The sequence below is a fragment of the Lissotriton vulgaris genome, chromosome 1_1 (genome assembly GCF_964263255.1).
Source record: "Lissotriton vulgaris chromosome 1_1, aLisVul1.2, whole genome shotgun sequence".
Lineage (NCBI taxonomy): Eukaryota > Metazoa > Chordata > Amphibia > Caudata > Salamandridae > Lissotriton > Lissotriton vulgaris.
Genome location: NC_141685.1, coordinates 949685008 through 949699869, shown reverse-complemented (window position 1 = coordinate 949699869; position 14862 = coordinate 949685008). Strand labels below are relative to the sequence as shown.

Genomic DNA, 14862 nt, shown 5'->3' with positions numbered 1-14862 from the left:
ACCCTTTCATTACAAAATATCATATGCCTAGACACATTTCAGAAGGATCCTATGCCACTTTCACGCAAAGTGACACAAAACCGGGCAAAGTGCTTTCAGTGCTGAGAGAAGTGCACCTTGCCAGCCTTGGAGTGTTGTAGTATCTTATATGTGTGCAAGTCTTGTGTCAGTCTGGAATGGCCTCAAAAGGTGGACAGACTGAATCTGAACTGGGTTCCAGCTCCAATAGGGCTGCTTAACAAGCAGCCTTTGAAAGTGCCAGTCACAAAAGCACAAAGTGACACAATGGCTCAGTGGATTCAACACTTGACGGTGACAGGTAGTGACCTATAGGTCACACGTTCACATCCTGAGAAGGACAACTCACCCTTCCATCTTTCCATGATGCTAAAGTGACGATCACTGAATTGAACAATAGTCAACCAGGTATTTACACTGCTGAGAATCAACAGTCTCTCAGTGCGAATCACTATATATAAACACATTGTTATTATTATCATATTACTCATTTTTTTAAACAATTGTATTGGCATTTATTACTCAGCAGTGCATATACACCTTATTACTTATTCCTGTACCTTGCTCATGGCCCTCCAGAATGTCCTGCCCATCCGGGCATCCGGTCTCTCCTCCATGTCAAACAATTTCCCCTCTACTATCCCGCCCTCCACCCCCTCCCCTGCTGCTGCCGACCAACCCGCCAATATGCCTCTCACGGTATACATGTTCTGGGTCTCATTTGCTTCCATCTGAGCCGTGTGTCTTGCTTTTTGAGCTCAGACGGAAGCAAATGAGACCCACCATGTTTGTGGATGTTAGGATGCTATGGCCCGCTCATGACTCCCACCCAGCCCCTCGTTGGTCCTGGCCCCCGGGGCTGGCAGGTTAAGATCCAGCCTGTGGCGTGCTAGGTGCAGAATCCTGGTCCACATTCTTCAGGTCATCCACCAACCCCCCCCCCCCCCCCCCCCCCCCCGGGCTGCGCCCCCTCCAGTCGTCCTATGCCTCTCTTTGCATTCCGAAGCAGTATTCTATGTTCGCAGCTTGCCCACTTCACTAGTTCCCGTTTCCAATGGCCTATCCCCGGACCTGCCAGGGCCTTCCACTTGCTGGTTAGTTCACGTTTTGCTAGTCTATATCTATATGCTAGGTCTTGGAACCTGGCCGTGAGCTTGGTTTTAGCGGAGTTAAGGAATAGGTTAAGCAGCACATGTCTGGGGGTGCATGGGATCTCCTTCTCAGTGACGCGCGCTGTCTCCCTAACCACTTCTTGCCAGTACCCCTCTATCTGCGGGCAGCTCCACATCATGTGAATGTAACTAGCCCCTATCTCCTGGCAGCGGGGGCAACTCGCATCCTCCCAAAGAAAATAGCGATTAATTCTGTCAGGTGTATTATAGGCCCTATGCAGAGTATAAAAACGAATTAATTGGAATCGTGCGTTGCGGGATACCTTGGTGGCTCGGAGAAGCGTATTTTCCCAATCCTTATCCGATATAGGACTCCCAATGTCTGCCTCCCATTTATTTTTCAGGCTCTCCAGCGGCCCCATGGAGTCCCGCCGAATGGCTCGATAGAGGCATGAGACCGCCTTAATGACACCTCCTGCTAGACTAATGTATTCGCATGTAGAGTGTGTAGGTGGTTCGAGCGTCCCCTGACCCCAGTGCCTGCGCATAGCTCCAGTGACCGCTCCATATAATAGAAAGTGTCCCTGTGGAATATCCCAATTGGCTTGGAAGGCAACGAATGTGAGAAGCTCTCCATCTCCGTATAAGTCTCCTATCTTAGTGACTCCCGCTTGTGCCCATTCCTCTAGCCCCCTACAATGACCACGTGTGGGAGCGCCTCCAATAAAGCCACGGACATCTCTGGGGAGTAGGGACGTTTGGTTTTGGTCTTCTGAAGACACCTGACCCAGCAATTTCTTATTACCCTAGGCTCCGAAGAGTTTATTGTGCGCTGTTTAATTGGTGCCCATGAGCGTACTCAGACCATCTGCCGTATTCGGGGTGAATGGGGGCGTCCGCCTCTCCGGATCTAGACTTCCTGCCACCCTCTGTGTAAAGCGTTGGAGCTGTCCCGCCAGATAGTAATTCTCCATATCCGGCACTGCTAGGCCCCACTCTGCTTACGCTCTTCGCAACGTAGCCAATGCCACTCTGTGCCTGCTGGGACCCCAAATAAAAGTGGCCAGAAGAGAGTCAAGGGAACGGAACCACGTCCTAGGGATCCATAATGGGAGCGTGGTAAAAAAATATAGCAATCGGGGTAACGCCATCATTTTCAGCAATGATATGCGCCCCGCCACTGACAGGGGCAACGTCCCCCAGAACGCCATACTGCCTTTTAGCGATCGGAGAGCCCCCCTATATTCCCCTCCTGAACGTCAGAGAGATCATGATATACTCATTGTAGGTCCCCCAAGTCTGCAGGCGGCTGAGCCTCCCTTGTTATTGGGAAGGGTTGTGACTTCTGCCAGTTGACGCAGAGTCCAGAAAGTGTTCCGAACTCGTCTATCATGCGCCCTGCTCCCCCAATGCTGCGACTGAGTCCTTCAAGAAAAGCAGGAGATCATCTGCATATAATGCGATGTGGTGTGTCTGCTCTGCCAGTCTAATACCCTCATATGGCGTCTCCAAACTTGGCACACACACCAGTGGCTCTATCGCCAGCCCGAATAATAGGGGGGAGAGGGGACACCCCTACTGTGTGCACCTCTCCACATTGTATTGCATGGAAATGGTGCGGCCCATGCGGACCGGCGCCACTGGATCCTTATAGAGTAATTTAACCCATTGGATGAAGCCCTGGCCCAGCCCCATCCTTGTGAGCACCGCATATAAAAATCCCCACTCAAGGCTACCGAATGCTTTCTCGATATCAATAGCGAAGATCGCCCCCTCCTGCGCCTCTACCGCACCGCATTGTAGCACTGCGAACAGTCGCCTAATGTTCAGGGTTGTGTTTCTACTAGGGATGAATCCCGCTTGGTCGGAATGTACCAAGGAGGTCATATGTGGTAGCAGTCTGGTAGCCAATATCTTACTGAGAATTTTAAAATCGAGATTTAGCATCGATAGGGGTCGGTATGCTGAGCATTCTGTTGGGTTTTTGTCAGGCTTGAGCAGGGGAATCATTACCGCCTCCCTCGTTGTGTGTGGTAATCTCTCACTCTCCCACGCTTCCGCGTATAGTTCCACTAATCTGGGTGCCAGCTCCACCATGTATGTGGCATAGAATTCCTGGGGTAGTCCGTCTGTGCCCGGAGTTTTCCCTCGTGCCATAGCTTTGACTGCTCCCCTGATTTACAGGTCCTGTAATTGCAGCTCCTAACAACTCTGTCTCCTCTGCCTCAAGGGTATGGAGCGGGAGGGGTGCCAAGTATTCTGTGATTCTAACTATGTCTTGGTTGCCGGTGCTTTTGTATAAGCGGGCATAGTACTCCTGGAATCGGTTACTAATCTCCTCTTGCTTATGTAAAGGGTGCTCCCCCTGGTCATGAATCGTCAGTATAGCACTGCCCCGCCTAGTCGGGTTAGCGAGCCATGCCAGCAATCTCCCTGCTTTATCCCGCTCAGCATGTGTCCTATCCTATGAAGGTTTGAAACAGCTACGCCTGTCCTTTAAACAGGCGGAGAAGAAATGGAGGAAGAAGTACCTGCCATCAGACAAAAATGAGTTGAAAATAACACAACTGAAATATAAGGAACTCATTACTAAGGCTACAGCAGACTTCTATGCCAACTCTATTATCCAGGCGTCAAATGGGACGAAAGCCCTATTTAAGATAGTGAAGGAGCTCTCTTCCCCAACTTGCCTTAGCAATAATGTGGTGGCCACACAAAGATTGTGTGACGAGATTGCCTTCTATTTTGACGAAAAAATAGTCAAAATTGTCTGCACTTTTCATCCCACGGGAAATAATGATGTAGACAATAGCCCCCATGAGATGGAGGCTAAGAACCAAGGGCAAATATTGACCCTGGATAATTTTCAAACCATTACCGACATTTCCTTTACCAATCTGATCTATAGTGTGTCTTCAGGATCCCCCATGGACCTCTTGCCCCACAAAATCTGGAAAACTTTCGGACAAGGATCTTTCCCCTGGCTGCGACAAATCTGCAACCAATCTCTGGAGACCGGAGTAGTCCTCCCGGAGAAGTGGAAACAAGCGGTGGTAACTCCCTTGATTAAGAAACCATCCCTAGATCCAACAAACCCGGCTAGTTTTAGACCCATTTCTCTTCTGCCCTATCCGATTAAAATCATGGAGAAGGCAGTAAGTAAGACACTCTCCAATTTTCTGGAGGGTGGTCAAATCCTGGGCAGGGACCAATTTGGGTTTCGCCCAGGGCATGGGACCGAAACGGCCTTGGCCACTATGCTGGACACCCTGCGCATGCGGGCCAACACCGGGAATGCATCTGTTCTAGCTAGTGCTTCTCGATATGTCGGCAGCGTTCGACACGGTAAGCCACCCTATCCTAGTAAAGAGATTGGAAAGGATAGGGGTGAAAAGGCAGGCCTTGCAGTAGTTACGGTCCTATCTAACTGGGAGACATCAGATGGTGTCCATGGTACCGCTCACTTCCAATAAAACCCCGTTAGCGTATGGGGTACCACAGGGCTCAGCAATCAGCCCCATACTATTCAATGTATACTTTCAGCCGCTGTTTCCTATAATTAAATCCTTTGGAGTTGATTTAATGAACTACGCCGACAATACTCAGTTGGCCTTCTCTTTGGAAGGCAAACACGCAGTATCTACGGACACTTTCCAACAATGTATGCGTAGTACCACTAGCTGGCTCCGAGAAAACTCCTTACAGTTTAACAGTAGTAAAACTGAGGTAGTATACTGCTCCTCTGCTATGTTGTCCAACCATATCCCTTTCGAGTTGAGACTAACTTCGGAGGAGGAACCATTGATACCAGTTAGTACAGTACGCAATCTGGGGGTACTAATCGAGGACGACCTCCAAATGGAATCACAGGCCAACCAGACTGCCAGGGTGTGCTTTTCGGTGCTGCGTGGGCTGCGTCAGCTGCTTCCACTACTACCAGAGGAACTGCGTCCAGTGGTGGTGAGAAGCAGGGTGCTTAGCAGACTGGACTACTGCAACTCCCTATATTTGGGAGCCCCACAATATATCTTTCAGGGGTTGCAGAGAGTCCAGTCTGCAGCTGCAAAAATAGGCAGCGCAGCGCCTCATCTACACAAGCCTTGAGAGAACTACACTGGCTGCCTATCAAGGAAAGGGTCCAGTTTAAGGCGCTATGCCTGGTTCACAGAGCGGTACATGACATGAGCCCCACCCCTTTGCAAGAAAAATTCTCTTGGTACCATCCCAAAAGACAACTCCGCTCTTCAAGCACCAGTCTGCTGGTTACTCCCAGGTTTAAACGATCCAGGATGGGAGGAAGGTCATTTAGTGTGACCGCCGCTCTCCACTGGAACAAGCTTCCTCAGAATATCAGACAAATGGACTCTTTACCTGAGTTTAGGAAGAACATTAAAACATGGCTCTTCCCTAGGGTTTGATCCTTCTTCTTCTCTTTAAATGCCGGAAGTTAGCTGTCGATTGGTCGACCTCTTGATCGAAGCGCCAGGATGCCCGCAGGGTGACAGTCTGCGCTATACAAGTATATATTCCATTCCATCCACATATTTCTGGTAGTCAAAGCATCGTAGACGCTCTTCCTACACTGCCATCTCCTCCTTGGCCTCTAGGAGTTCCTGCCTCAATTTGGGGCGTTCCGGTCGTCTCCGCTCTAAGTTCCTGAGTACCCCATCTGCTCTCTCTATGTCTTCTGGGAGTGCCCTACGGACCCCAATTGATGTAGCCATGAACCTCCCCCTGATTACAGCCTTGAAGGCCTCCCATTCCGTAATTCTAGAATCAGTGGTGCCCGCATTATCACCAAAATATTGTATGATGTGTTCCCTAGTCTCCTGTTGAAAGACCTGGTCTTCCAGTGCTTCCGGTTTGAGGTGCCATGTCGGGATGGGCTGCGCTAACTTACCCCCTTGTACCTAAGCATGAGTGGGTTATGGTCTGAGACCGTTCTGGCCAGGTACTCTGTCCCCCCCAGCTGGGTATAGAGGTCTGGTGTGCTTAAAAATGTGTCTAGTCGGACGTGTAAATCATGAGTGTGGGATAAGTGCGAGTAGTCCCTATCAGTCAGGTGTGCGCTACGCCAGGCATCCACAAGCCCCCAGCAAGCTTGCCAGTCCATAGAAGCCCGAGCCACAGAGCGTGTACTGGGGAGTCTCGAAGAGGTGGGTGTGATTGGTCCATTTCGGGATCTGCAATACAATTAAACCCCCCCCCCCCCCCTATTAAAACTTCCCCAGTTATGTACGGTGCCAAAATCCCCGACAGCTGCTCCAGAAACCTAATGTGATCTACATTCGGGCCATACACATTGACCAGTGTGACATCCTGCCCGACAAGCCTTCCTGAGACAATCACGTACCGTCCCTCCGGATCAATTTTGTGCTCAATGGGTTGGAAGGGGACTCCTGCCTGAGTTTCCGTGAATTCTGAACCCTTGGGTTCCATTTTGTGCATGGCAGCCATTTTGTGGTTGCCCTCACATAGGCCGATGACTTTAGCTGACTTCTGAATGACCTGAGTGAACTGACCCTGTTGCCTGAAGCTGACCTTGTTAGACCAGTTCCTTGCCCAGTAGCTGATCAAGATTAAGGACCAGAGCACAGGAGATTGTAAAGTTTGGTATGCACATACACACCCCTTATCCTACTTCTCATCTGTTTCTGTTCCTTCTTTTATGACCTGTTTACGATATGGGTCTTTTATTATGGGTTTGTCCGGCTTGTGTCAGAAGGAATGTTGGGCTTTTTGCATGCTTGCAAAAGCTAGGACTGCCCCTTTCTTTTATGCTGAGTTTTGTAACCCTAAGCATATATAAGGCCTCTGTTCTCTGTATTCCTCAGACTACCTCATTCAGTTGCTACGGCTTCTGTGTAACGTGGCCTCACTTATTAAATTTAATAAAGATGTCTTTTCATATTTCAGCTTCTGTGCCAAGTTCTTCTTTCTATTAATAAGTATTCCCTGAGAATGAAGATTTCAGTTCTTCACGCCCGCACCCAGATCAGGACTCCCCAGGCAAATGCTGAGTATGACGTGTAAAACGCCTGTCCTCTCCATCGCCTGCGCAGCGCCTCACCCTCCTTGTCCAGTGTGTCAGTCTCTTGGAGCATCGCTATCTGCACCCCTCTCCTGTTTAGTTGTGAGAATATTTTATACCTTTTACACATGGAGTGCATGCCCCTAATGTTCCACAACATTATGTTATAGGTGGCCTGTGTCTGCTGCATGAGCGCTCAGGTTTACCCCCTTGCATGTGCCGAGACCCAGATCCTCTTTGCGTAACACGCAAGCATCTCCTACGGAATGGCATGTCTTGACCATCCCCCCCGTCAACAGCAGCAACCCTCCCTGTTAACCATAAAACCAGACCCTTCCTAAAACTAAAAGAACCATCACAACTCCCCCTCCCCAGGACAAGTGAGAACATCTCCCCCATCCAAACTTGGCACTCCCTGCTCAAACAGTCAGAGTTCAGAGTTGGTGGTTAGGCCAATGTCTGCCTGGAGGACTTCCATCCTCTCCGCCCCTCCAGATCCCCCCCTCCGGCATACATATCTCAGGTAGGCATCTAGGAACCCCCCCAATTGAGGTGTAGGGCCATATTACCGACAACACCTCTCTTCCCCCCAAGCATATTCCTGGGTGTGCTTGCTCATGCGGCCCACCTCAAATCAGGTCATCTGCTGATCTGGGAGTTACATGCGGCAGGGTCTGGCTAGCATCCTCCACAGAGCTCGAGCTGGTTTCTGAGTCCGAGTCCCTCTGCTCCTCCCCGGAGTGCGATAGTGGTTCCCGGGTGTCTGCCACACTCAGCGAGGCCACCTCTGCGATCGCACTGGCCCTAGCTCGGTTCGCCTCCTCCATCATTGCGTGGTTCTTCGAAGCTGTCCTTCTGTCTAGGGAGCGTGCCAAGGCCTTTTCAGCAGGGCTGTTTCCTCCTCGTTGCGGTCCACGGGGATCCTGCTCCTCAATCCAGCCCCATACGTCCTGGGGGGTGGTGAAGAATAGAGTGCCCTTATTACGCACTATGCGTAGTTTGGCTGGGAAAACCATAGAGTAGGACACCCCCATCTGGCGCAGTTTCCTTTTGACCGCAGTGAAGGATGCTCTTTGTTGTTGCACCTCCCGTGAAAAGTCTGGGAAGATCCGTACCACACTGTTGTCCATCTTAAGTTGCCCTTTAAGGCACGCCTGCCCCAGCACTTAGTCTCTATCTTTGTAGAACAGGAGGCGGGCCACCACTGGCCTCGGCACCTGCCATTTTGCGGGGCTCGAGCTGGAACTCTGTGCGCCCGTTCCAGGGCAAAGAATGTGGACAACCCCTCCTCTGCAACTTCTGTGCGCAGCCAGCGCTCAAGGTACGCCACCATGTTGTTCCCTTCGACTTTCTTGGGAAGGCCCGTGATTCTGATGTTATTCCGGTGGGCCCTATTTTTGGCATCCTCTGCTAGTTGCTCCAGTATCAGCACTCTTTTTTCTATGTTCGTGAGTTTGCTTGTCGTCGCCGAGACTGGTGGCCGCAAGCTTTCTATCTCAGCTTCAGCGGTCGTGACACGATCCACCAGCTTTCTATGGTCCGCTCTAAGGAGGCCTAACCCTTCCCTGATAGTGTCAATCTTAGTTTCCACCGCCATCCGTGAGCGTTCTATGGCCTGTAGAATATCATGGAGTGAGAGGTCTTCTTGGGGCATCCCCCCATCTTTCCTGGCCCCCGGGCGTGAATCAGTGTCTCCGCATTCCTCGCTCGGCCCCTCTTGCTGCTCGGTATCCCGCCTCTTGGTGTTCTGGCCCAAGATGCCTTCGAGGTCAGTAGCTCCTACCCCCAACGTGGGCTATGACAGGGTGGAGCTGGTTGCGGTCCTACTTGTTCTCTCTGCAGGGCGAGTGGGACTTGCCGCCCGTGTCTCACTCCTGTCGTTATGCGATATTCAAGCTTTAGTCCCGCCCTCAGTGGGCTCCAGTTCCATCGCGATGGTAGAGGTTGTACTCCTCTACCGCCCCAGACCCCTCTGCTTTTGGGCCCGCCCCGACCGACGTGAAGTTCCAGCCACCACTGCGGATTCACTGGTGGTTCAGTTGGTCGGTAAACAGTGGCCCCGTGGTCCAGTTCACCCACTCATGCTGTCCCAGCCCCGTCGCGAGCCTCCCAACAAGTGTCAGCAATCACGGCAGCCACAACATCCTCTGCGACTGTTCGGGCTGCTGTCCATCACTTTGGGGCCACTGCCTGCATCACTAGCGCCGCTAAGGGGCTATGCCGCCGGTGTCCCTCTGCCGGCCCCTGCGCTCTCCGCAGCCACTAAGCAGCGTTTTCAGCAGTGGAGGCTGTGTTCAGGGCACTTCACCTGCCTGGCGCGTCCCACCGCTCCACTTATCAGGCGCCACTCTGCTCCCTCCCTGAGCAAACATGATCGCCCCGTGTCACCAGGCCTTCCCCGTCGTACCCCGCTGTAAGTCCTCCTTTGGCCTCAGCAATGACCTGCACGAATGTCCCTCGCAGTGCTGCCCCTACGCTGTGCGCCCGGTGCGGGCAGTTGAGGGGGCCGTGCAAGTCAGCCCTAAGTCCGTCTCACTGCCCCTCCTGTAGCGCCAACACCCTGGGGCCATTGCCGCCACGTCAGGCAGGCCGCAGGCCGCGGCCAACTCCAGAGACCCCCCAGAGGCGCCAGTCACTGGCACCTCGCCCTGCCCCCCTCCCCCCTACCCCACCACCATGGGAGGGGGGGCACCAGTCGACGCGCGTCCCAGGTCGCGCCAGCCGTACTGGGGATCCGAGTCCCTGCCTCGGCCTCTGTCTTCTAGGCCACTCTCCCGCGTGTGGGCACTCACCAGGTCCCGGGGTCCGCTGCAGCTCCTCCCCGTGCCTCCTCCATACCAGCGTGAAGCCCGGCTCCCACCTCTGCCGGTGTCACTCATCCCGCACCTAAAGCAGCAGCACAGGGCAATCGTCCGGCAGGTCCCCCGCTCCTCTTTCCATCAGGAGCTGTTAGTGCCGAGCGGCCGCCATTTTGCACAGCCTGCGGCCTGAGATCGCTGGGTCCCCCGAAGCTCTGTCTCCTGCCACCTCCTCACCAGCGGCAGTCCCGGTCCCCGCCTCTGCCCGGGTCACCTTTCCAGCATCCAAGGCGACAGCGCAGGGCAACCCCGAAGTAGGCACACAGCTCCTCGGCACTCCAGAAGTCGTTATTGCCGTGCAGCCGCCATCTTGCACGGTCCGTGGCCACACCAGTTCTTCCGCCTTATACCTCCGGGGGAGGGCTATCGACCCCCCACGGCAAGTGCCCCTGATGCCCCCATGATTCCGACATCCCCAGGGCCGGTCTCCTCACTCGGGGCTCCTCTTTAGCGGGCAGAATGGTGCCAGAGATGGGATCACCGAGGGGAGCTCTGATTCAGGCTACCGACTCCATCAGCGTCAGGCCAAGCCCCCATATTATCAGATTACTCATGATACTTGGGGTATTCACCATTGCCCTTTCCTGGACCACCGCTACCTTTGTCTGTATACCATCAATAGTATCCATGTCACTTTTATCTCGAAGTCCTGCCCCTACTGTTCACACAAAGTCCTGACTCTTGACCCAAATAATTATCCCCTTGTTTCTCACCTTCTCCAGCTACATAAACAAAATCCACCGACCATCTTCAAAATGGACTGAACACCAATCTTATTTATTTGAAGATTTGAGACACGACTGGTCTACCTTTGTTGGAAAAGGCATTCAGCCTGGGGAACTAACTGGAGATATTTTCTCAGGTTGAATTAATGGGCATTCTTTCACCGAATTGATTCACTGGATATGTGCACGAGCTAAGGCACCTTTGATTCTAAACAGTAAGGGAGGTCGGGATTTTGTAATTAAATGAGGGGCATGCAGGAGCTCCTCTGACCCGATTAATATTAAGCATCACAAGTGAATACCAGGTAGCCATAACTAATATGTGTCTAAAAAAAACCAAATCTCCCTGCACATGGTGTGGGTGTGTTTTTACAAATGAATGAGATCAATGTGGAAAGGTTGCTTAGGGCTAGTTACATTTTTTTTTAATAGCAGGATATCGACCCAGGCCGGTGCCCAGGCTTCTGCAACACCATCACAGACTTCATTGCACCCCAAGCCTTAGACTTCAAGGACTACATCTTCCTCAGTGACCTACATTTCCACATCAACAAACTCAATGACAAAAACACCGCACACCTACTTGACAGTATGAGCAGCCTCAGATTGATCCAGATCATCAACGACCCTACACACACTGCAAGACACAGGCTGGACTCAATTTTCACCTCCAGTAATCGCGTCAAATAGAGCCATGTCACAGAACTCACATGGACCGATCACTTCATTGTCCACTTCAGCATCTCTATCCCCACGCACCGCCACCCCCAAGATGACCAACGCCCCCCATCGGAGGTGGAATAAAATCTCAGAGACGAGCTGGGTGTTTTCTAGCCCCTCTACCCCTTTCATGGAATGATAATCTGGTCATCAGGTAAGTGTATTTAAATTTCTTTATTCCACATTTTGTTTTCCTTTCTTTTGCTTATTTACTCAAAGGTTCAAGCTAGAGTCTGAAAACTATGCATTAGGGGCCGGACTTTCTGCAAACAGAGATTCAAAGTTGATTCGTCTTCTGTGTTGGTCTTCCCGTCCGTTTGGGCTCTGGGGTGTTCCTTGAGAACGGTCAGAAAAGAATACAAGCGGCCGGTCTTCAAACTAAAGACCTATTCCTATTGTACCCATCACCACACCAGAGTGGTTTGAGTACACCACACACTTCCGTGAACTGTGTAGTTGGCATTTAGTTATCGCAGAGTGCAGCGCGTATTCCCACCCACCATCGTGCTAAGCACTTGCCTGAGAGCACGACCCTCCTGGGCCACTGTGTTGGGAGATTCAGCCTCCGTTTCCCCTTTGGGATTGCTCGACTCAGTCGTGTTGCTCCCAGCATGGACCTCACTCTCTACAGCAGTGATGTCTTCTGGCCAGGTCGGTTTTTGGAACAGCGTAGCGAGTTCGTACCTCTCTTTCTGGATCGCTTCACCTCTCGCAATCTTTCCCTCATTGGCTATGGTGATACACTGCTCTGTTTCCTCATTCCAGCTCTTTATTGTTCTCGTTTCTCTTAGAAAGCTCTGTTGCGCCACTACCCCTGACTCCGCCCCTTAAATGCTCCTATTCTCGTGACAACCTTCCGGGACTTTCCTGTGCTTCTAGAGTGGGATAATTACATTGTGCATGAAAGGAGGTGGCAGCCAGGTTGGATGTACCGGACTCCATCCCGGATTGATCACACTAGATGAATTCCCTCAATACCTCCAACCCTGCTACCGCCACCAGCCTCGAACAGGGAAAGAAAAACTTCAACGCCTGCATACTTATTGAGCACAAAGCATTGTTCCCATCAAGAGCAACATCCAGAGAAAATCTTTCCAAAAGGCCAGTGGGTACAAAGAAGAACTCAGAACAGTGAAACAAGATAACAAAGTTGGAGAGGAGATTGCGCACCAGCAAGGATACCTCCGACAGGACAGCCTTCAAGACCTCACACAACTTCTATCACCGACTGCTGAGGGCAACAAAGAAGAGAATCCTTGCTGCATGCATCAAAACCAGTGGCAAAAACACCAAGAAACTTTTCAACATAATTAGGGAATTCTCCAACCCGGCTGTCAGCCAAAATAAGATCACACCCTCACAGGAGCTGTGTGATACACTCACCCACTACTTCCACAACAATATCGCAACCATATACAGAAACATCTAACCCAACCCACACCTATGGACTTCTTTGACAGATACGCCACCTCCGTAACCAACACGAACCACACACTGACCACCTGGAATATCCTTTCCACCAAGGGCACGTTCTCCACCATGAAATCCATCCAGTCAGGAGCTCCCACAGACCCATGCCCGTACCACATCTTCAACCTCAGAAATGAAAGGCTCGTCTAGGAACTCACCACCCTACTCAACACCTCTATCACCACTGCAACATTTCCCGACACCTGGAAACATGCAAGGCAAACCACTGCTAAAAAAAACCTCCACCGACCCAAGCACACTTAAAAACTACCAAGCAATCTCCCTGCTCCTATTTCCAGAAATGTTACTGGAAAAGATCATCAACAATCAACTCATGACACACATGGAGTAGAACCAGCTACTAAAAGCCTCCCAATCTGGCTTCTGCAGCAATCACAGCACCAAAACCACCCTGATCACAGCTACGGATGACATACAAACCCTCCTCGACTGAGGAGAAACAGCAGCTTCGATCCTCCTTGATCTCTTGACAGCCTTCGACGCAGTTTCTTAGCACACACTGATCGAAAGACTCCACCACATCGGCATCCAAGAGGACGCGCTCAGTAGGACAGCCTCCCATTCTGGCTTCTGCAGCAATCAAAGCACCAAAACCACCCTGGTCACAGCCATGGACGACATACAAACCCTCCTCAACTGACGAGAAACAGCAGCTTCGATCCTCCTTGACCTCTGGGCAGCCTTCGACACCGTTTCTCACCACACACTGATTGATAGACTCCTCCACATCGGCATCCAAGAGGACGCGCTCAAATGGATCACCTGCTTCTACACCAGAAGAACCCAAAGGATCCACCTCCCACCTTTCACCTCTGAACCCAAGGAGATCACCTGTGGAGGCCCCCAGGGCTCATTCCTCAGCACCAAGCTCTTCAATGCATATATGGTCCCGCTGGCCAACATCTTCAGAACCCACGGTCCCAACATAGGGGATGATTACAATTGCGTAAGGACCACCACCGCCAGTCATACGGTGGCGGTCTTTCCGCAACGGACCGAGATTTACCCCGCCACATTATGATGGCGGGGAATCGCGTTCGGACCACTGCGGACGCAAAGACCGTCCGCCAAGGAACTGCCACAGGCAATCATTGCGATTGCCTGGTGGACGGTCAGCATATATGAAATGGTGGGGGTGCCTAGCAGGCACCGTCTGCCAAATCACGATGCTGTCTCCAACCAGCCTTCCCATGGTGGGTAAACCATCATTGAAAGGCTGGTGGAGATTGGTTTTGGGGGCCCGTTGCGGGCCTCCCTTGTGTTGGTGGAAGGTGTGGGTGCACTGGGGGATCCCCATGGTACCCCCCTACATTTTACTGCACCAAGTGCCAGGCACATTGTGGTGCCTGCCACGTAGTGCAGTGAAATGCACAACATGTTATTTTAACATCACGGTGGGTGCTGCTGTCAGAAGCACCTGCCGCAATGTTAAAATGCAAAATGCAACTGCCATGTTAGCAGTCGCATTCTGATTTGGTGTGCGGAACCGCCGCATGTATTGGGGACGGTCCCAGTCACCACCACGATGGCGGACGGAGTCCAGTATGTCCGTCATCGTAATGAGCCTCATGATTTCCTATGCAGATGGCACCCAACTCATCCTCTCTCTCACAGCTGACCCCACCACCACCGGATCCAACTTTCACAGATGCATGGCAAACATCACCGAGTGGATGAAGAACAACTGCCTGCAGCTGAACAAAGACAGAAGTACTGATCTTTGGCAACAGCAGCCCACGACTCCTGGTGGCCATCAGACCCAAGACCCACACCCACTCTCTCCAACCATGCCAGAAACCTCTGAATCATCATTGACAACAAGATCACCATGAAATCACAGATCAACGCCGTCTCCTCCGCCTGCTTCCTCACTCTGCACATGGTACATAAGATCTTTAAGTGCCTAC

General features: G+C 51.7%; 1 protein-coding gene across 1 annotated transcript in view; it reads right to left on the bottom strand.

Annotated features, from left to right (window-relative positions):
• Nucleotides 1–14862, bottom strand: part of ASIC1 (acid sensing ion channel subunit 1) — a 547380-nt gene that overhangs the window by 486400 nt on the left and 46118 nt on the right. The window lies entirely within an intron of this gene.